The sequence below is a fragment of the Hevea brasiliensis genome, chromosome 17 (genome assembly GCF_030052815.1).
Source record: "Hevea brasiliensis isolate MT/VB/25A 57/8 chromosome 17, ASM3005281v1, whole genome shotgun sequence".
Taxonomy (NCBI): Eukaryota; Viridiplantae; Streptophyta; class Magnoliopsida; order Malpighiales; family Euphorbiaceae; genus Hevea; species Hevea brasiliensis.
This window is the reverse complement of record NC_079509.1, coordinates 53,525,434-53,532,799: the sequence shown is the minus strand read 5'-3', so window position 1 is coordinate 53,532,799 and position 7,366 is coordinate 53,525,434.

The window sequence follows — 7,366 nt, the reverse complement described above, 5'->3', positions numbered from 1 at the left end:
GCTTAAAGAACTTCAAATCTCTTCAAATTATTTCCTATTGCACTCATTGATCTTCGATTTGCCACAAAATCCTATCAAAAACAACAAAATTACGAAAATCAAATATAAAGTATCTAAAGTTAACAAATAAGCTAAAATAAAGCTAAAAACATAAAATATACTAAAATATAAGGGCAAAATGGATGCAAAACTACCCTAAAATGCCTATATGAAATGAGTGTAACAGATACCACTAGGGATAAGGGGAAAATGTAAAATAGTGAGAAAGATAATTGGTATGGGTGATAAAACCCTGGTTCTACCAGTAGGCCTACAAGACCAGCTATCTTTAAAATTTCTTAATTTGAGCTAGAAAAGTTAGATTTCTATGATCTTTATGTCCATGAAAACCTTGATGAATGCTCTAAAATTTTGTAATTTTGTGCTAGACCTAATTCTCCTGCTATGATGGCGTATAAGGACAAAACTTTTTGTTGCTCAAATCTAGAAAACAGACCTGATGATTTCCGGAAGTAGGACACTCAAATTTGAAAATTCATAACTTGTGCTCCAGAACTTAAAATAGGGTGATTCTTGAACCATTGGAAAGCTAAATGAATACCATAAAACTTTGTAGTTATGACCAAAAATTGATTTTGTTGGCTGCACGGTGAAACTCTTGCATTTCTTATTATTACTCTGACTGTGACTAGAGTCTGGAACAGTTTGCACTTTTTCATTCATAACTTGAGTTGTAGTCTTGATTTTGAAATGATTCAAATTGAAGATTGAAACGAACATATGAAAGTTTAATTCTAGAAAAGATGCCATGAAACCCTTGTTACTAGAATTTTTAGTGGATTTTTAACTTTGCTGCCCTGTTCACCTGAATTTGACTGGAAATTTAGGACAACAACAAATCATAGGCCTATAATTTGCATTCTATAATTCCAAATGATATGAAATTTATGGAAAATGAAAGTTAAGACATAAGGCTAAAACCTTCATGAAGGAATGCTACCCAAAAATTTTGTGTAAGTGACCTTAAAATTGGCTAGAATATAGGGCACAAAACTGAACTCAGTAGGAGTGCATTCTGGACTATCTGGAGTAAAATAGGTATAACTTACCCTAGGAAACTCCAAATGAGGTAATTCTTATTTTGTTGGAAAGTTAACATCCAAGGTATCAACTTTCGTGAAGAACAAATTGGAAAATCTGATTGCAACCTGTTCAAATATGGACTCCAAAATTTGTCCAGAACCTGCCTTGTAACTGATGAAGTTGAAATTTTGCTTAAGGATAGTTGTTGATCAATTGATCATAACTTTTGATCTTTGAATGCAAATAAAGTGATTTAAAAACTACATTAAAGTTAAGACGTAGATTTAAAAATGTTATAAAGAAAGTTAAATTTAATTCTTGCAATTACTAGGTCAAAATGTTTGAGCAAAGTAATGCATAAAGTCTGATTTTTGTTGGAATTTGACAATGGACATTATATGTGTGAATTTTGTATAAATGTATAAAATTTAAATGCATGCAATATGAAAATAGGATAATGGCAAAAGTTTATATGCATACAAGTATTATTGATTACATCATATGAAAATAAAAATGATAATTACCTTATTAAGCCTGGGTAAGCCTAGACAATGAATTATAGGTATGGATTGATTGGCATGCCAATAGAAGACATCATTAGCAGTACCGCATTAATTATGTTAATAGATTAATGAATGACTATATAGAGGCACCGAGTGTCCATTGTTGAATCGGTTAGAAACACCGAGTGTTCGCATCGTGAGTACATCTTGTGATTATATAGAGGCACCAAGTGCTCATTGCTAAACCGATCGAGACACTAAGTGTTCGATTCGGAGTCCTCATAGTAGTATGCCCTAGAGCATATCATTTAGTATGTGTCTTATACATAATTTTATTAATAAAAGGCTTTTCCACTTTTCCGTTTACATAAGATATTTATGTGTAATAGAAAAGGTCCATTGATATTTTGTTAGAAATTCTATTCTTAAGTTGTTAAGAATATGAGTGACAGTATTTCTAGTACAAAGTATCATAAATAGGTTCACAATCGAGGATACTTCATAATAAGGACATGACTTATCCAGAAAGATTGTATTCATGTTTGTTCCCAAGTTATTTATATGAGATATAAATAAGATGGAATGGTGAGTCTCATGCCATATGAAAAACATGATAGGCACTTATAAATGATAAGTACCGAACCAGTGACACTTATGACAAGCACATGGAGTTTACTCTTGTCAATGTTTTGTCATAAATCATATCAGTGCATATAATCTTTAGACCTGAGATAGCACAGTTATCTTGTATATAGGTAGTTTGAGTTTGATACTGCTTTCATACTTGTACTGTGTATGGGTATATGGGCATGTGTTGGCTCCTACTAGTTATATATGGAGGTAGGTGTTGATCAAGATGGAATCTGTTCCTCTAAGTAAATAGGGATAAAATCCTATGTTCATTTAATTGTTCTTGATGTTTCAAGTTCCTGGCCAGGACAGATAGATTTATTCAGAAAAGAGTTTCTGATGAGAAAAATCTTTTTAATCAAGAACTGGAATTAAAAGAAAACATAATATTCATAGCAAATGGAGTTTGACATAAACCATGACTCCAGCTTGAGTTGGGATTTTGTAACAGAGAGATTCCAGTGCATGGTAACATATGATTATAGGTTCATTTAAGGTAAACCTTATTACTAATTGGGTGGCCATGGCATGCTATGCTAGGTGTTAACCATGGTCTATGAAGTGCATAAAATGATTTAGAGAAATCATTTATGGTAAGAAATAGTTCTGATGATATTAAGAGTTGATATCATATCTCATTGCCAATTAGTGATGAGCCTAGTAAGTCACACACATACACAAGTTATCACCTAATTAAATATGATTTAATTTATTAATTAAAGAGTTTAATTGATTAATTAAATAGGTTTGGTTTGCAATTAGATTGCAAAGTCCTTAGCATGACTTGAAACCAAATCTAGATTATTGGATGTATAGTATAAGTTAAATTTATATTTAAAGTGTTTAAATATGAATTTAATTAATGAGAAATTAATTAATAGAGATTAATTAATTAATTTATATTTGATATAAATTGATTAGAAGAAGAGAAATAATTATTTTGGGTTAAGAACTCAAAATTAAGACACAGGGCATTTTGGTCATTTCACAGGGTGACATGTGGCACCATGTGATGGTGACATATGGCACTACACATAAACTTGCCAAATGTTTTTTAATCATGTAAGATGAATAAAATTAACATTAAATATAGGTTTGACACTTGGCACAATGTGATTGGGTCAATTAAACCTAGAACCAATCAGAGGGTGACATGTGGCACGGGTTTAATGTGTTGACCTAGCTATATAAGTGTTGTTATGAAGAGAAAAAATACAACCAGTGGCTACTCCTCCTTTGTCACGCCATTTTGAAGCTCTCCATCTCTTCTTCTTCATCTCTCATCAATTCAAAGAGATTAGCAAGCAATCTCTTGAATTAAAAATATTAGAAATCGTTTCTAGTGTCATGTTTACATCTTTAATCTCTTAAAAGGCGTAACTTAATTTTTTAATTAATAGAAAAAGCTATAGAAGCAGTATAAGGGATACTATAGGTTTTATTGGTTTGGACAATCTAGAGGGACAACATCTGGAGTCCAGAAGACGCAACTCAAAGGCGCAAATACACTGCAAAGGCATCAAGAGGTTAGTGTGTTTGTTCTTGATTTAATCTAGGGTTCTAAAATTAATCTGATTAATTTTAAAATCTTAAATGGAAAATACAGATCCAAAAACATATTAAAAGAGTTTTAATATGTTGTTTATCATTGAAATCAAATAGATAAAAATAAATCTTGTATGATACATGTGACCCTAGGTGAAATATTTTTGAATTCAATGGTATAAACTTGTGTTTTTCACGCTTCCGCTCCTTCAGTCCCATATTCAGTCCATATGATTCTGTCATAGGTTACTGTAGGCACATAAAAAATCTTAAAATGTGATTTAATTAAAAAACATACACAAATATAATGAGAATGATGTTAACCCTTGAACATTATTTATAAAATCTCTTATAGTATATATACAAGTTTTACTTTTATTCTTTTTAAATTATTAGTGCACCACTAAGCTATAAAGCTTAGCGTGTAGGTTTTTCCTCAGAGGTACAAAAGGTAAGGAGTAGGTAGGCGGAGACAGGAGAGGAGGGAGTGGATCTGCAGGAAAGTTCAAGTCACCTCATGCTTGGACTTTATGGTAGATGCACTACTAATAGTAGATGCATTTTGGTCACTCATTTTGTATTCCAATTGTCATGTACCTAAACATTTGATGTAAATTTATTTTGGATCATCAGAATTAAGTACAAACATACTTTGCTACATTTACAAATTTATGTCTGAATATATGTTATGTAAATATTCATATATGATGAAGAAATGAATTTAATTACAAGTATAATGAGAGTTGATTATCAATATTGTTGCAATTGAAATATGATTATTGACAAGTGGATGTTGAAAGTTTAGGGGAAACTCTTGCAGTTTTTCCCTTTGAAATTTATGATTGAAAATTAAAAGTAATCATTAAGGAAGAAAATTGTTCAAATACAAGTTTAGGTGCTCATAGCACAGAATGTGGCATTCTTTTGCTCAATTTCACTGTAGATCAGGTAGGGGGAATTATATTTAGTGGTATCAGAGCTTTGGTTTATGTGTTCCTAGACCTAGATAGATAGAGAGACATGACATGTGTGTGATCATGCATTGCATCTATAGGGAATTGAGGTGACACTTATGCAGATCTACTCTCCTGTCTATTTTAGGTTAAAGAATGGAGTTAGAATCAGAGAGGGCTATTCATGAGGAGGTAGAAAGTCATGCCCCTGGTAGTAGGAGTGACAAAGGCATGAGAGATCCAGCTGCATAAGCATTCGGACAGCCTGCACAGCCACAGCAGTTATTTTTCCAACAAATGACTAATTTCTTTAGACAGATGACAGGAGCCATCCCAAAGGCTCAGCCTTCACAGAAGTCCCACTCAGAGAAGCTTAGGAAATATGGGGTAATGGATTTTAAGGAAAAGAAAGAAGATAATTCAGCAGCTACTGAGTATTAGTTGGAGAGGACAGAGAGAATTCTTCAGCAGTTGCATTGTACTCCTCAGCAGAGTTTATAGTGTGCAGTTGCATTACTTTAGGAAGATGCATATCAGTGGTGGGACACAGTATCACACGTGGTCTAGCCTACTGAGTTGGCCTAAAAGTTCTTTCTGGCTGAGTTCAGGAAAGAATATATTAGCCATATCTATCTTGAAGATAGGACGAGAGAATTTATTAACTTAGGGCTGAGACACCTCACTGTGGCAAAATATGAAAGGTAGTTTGTTCGGCTAAGCAGATTTGCTAGGGAGATTATGCCTACAGAGGCTGACAGATGCAAGAGATTTATAGAGGGTCTTAATGATAATATTAAGCTCCACATCATAGCACTACAGATGAAGGACTTCACTTAGCTAGTTGCTGCAGCTATGAGTGTTGACTGGGTCAGAGATAGTGAGTAGAGCAGAAGGACCCAAGAGCAGTAGAAGAGAGGTCTTGGGTAGTCTAGTTCCACCTATACAGCTAGTAAGAGGCCCAAGAGACCCCAAGGACAGGCACAGTCCCAAATACAGCGACACGGGTCTACATTCAGGAGGAGTCAGCCAGTAGCTTCAATGGCTAATGCTTCAGGGTCTGCAGTGAGGCGACCAGCCCCAGCCACATGCGGCCATTGTGGCTAATGCTTCAGGGATTGTCCTTTGAGAATTCAAGAACATGAGTTTCCAGCTAATTTGATTGCATTATCTTTTCATGAGTTTGATGTGATTTTGGGGATGGATTGGTTGTCAAAACACCAAGTTATTGTGGATTATTGTCTAAAAAGAATCACATTGAGAACTTCTGACAATGAAGAGGTGACAGTTGTGAGTGAGAGAACATATTTTCTCTTTAATGTCATATCAGCCATTACAGCAAGAAAGTTGATAAGGAAGGGTTGTGAAGCTTATTTAGCTAGTGTGGTTGATACCAGGAAGGCAAGGCCTAGTATTTGTGACATACCCATGGTGTGTGATTTTCCGAATGTATTTCCTGAAGAATTGCCTGGGTTGCCACCAGAGAGAGAGGTGGAGTTCGCCATTTATGTGATACCTGGTATAGCACCAATATCTATTACTCCTTATAGGATGGCACCCACTGAATTGAAGGAGTTGAAAATACAGTTGCAGGAGTTGCTTGATAAAGGGTTTATATGCCTTAGTATGTTACCTTGGGGAGCACCGGTGTTATTTATTAAGAAGAAAGACGGGACACTTAGATTATGTATTGATAACAGATAACTAAATAGGGTGATTGTGAAGAACAAATATCCCTTGGCCAGATAAATGAATTGTTTGATCACCTAAAGGGAGCAATTATCTTTTCCAAGATTGATCTTAGATTCGAGTATTACCAATTGGGAGTAAAGGAGTCTGATGTGCCTAAAATAACTTTCAAGACCCGCTATGGGCATTATGAGTTCCTGGTGATGCCATTTGGGCTAACTAATGCACCAGCAGCTTTCATGGACCTTATGACTCGCATCTTCCATTCTTACTTGGATCAATTTATAGTGGTCTTCATTAATAACATTTTGGTGTATTCTAGGAACTGGGAGGAACATGATGAACATCTGAGGATTGTACTATAGACATTGAGGGAGAAAAAGCTATATGCTAAGTTGTCCAAGTGTGAGTTCTGGTGGAATGAGATATCTTTCCTTGGACATATAGTTTCAGTTGATGAGATTAGAGTTGATCCCAAAAAGATAGAAACCATCATGGAATGGAAGCCACCTAAGAATGCGATAGAAGTTAGAAGCTTCTTAGGGTTAGCAGGTTACTACCGGAGATTTGTGAAGGGGTTCTCACTCATTGCAATTCCATTAATCAGATTGTTACACAAGAATGTCAAGTTTGAATGGAATGATAAATGCCAAGCAATCTTTGAGAAGTTGAAGGCAATGCTTACAGAAGCACCCATTCTTACATAACCAGTGTCAAAGAAAGACTTTGTGATCTATAGTGATGCCTCGCACAATAGACTGGGGTGTGTGCTAATGCAAGAAGGGAAAGTGGTTGCTTATGCTTCTAGGCAACTTAAGCCACACGAAAAGAATTACCCAACTCACGATTTAGAACCTGCAACAATTGTATTTGCATTAAAGATATGGAGGTATTATCTATATGAGGAGAAGTGTTATATCTATACAGATCACAAAAGTCTCAAATACTTGCCAACTAAGAAGGAAC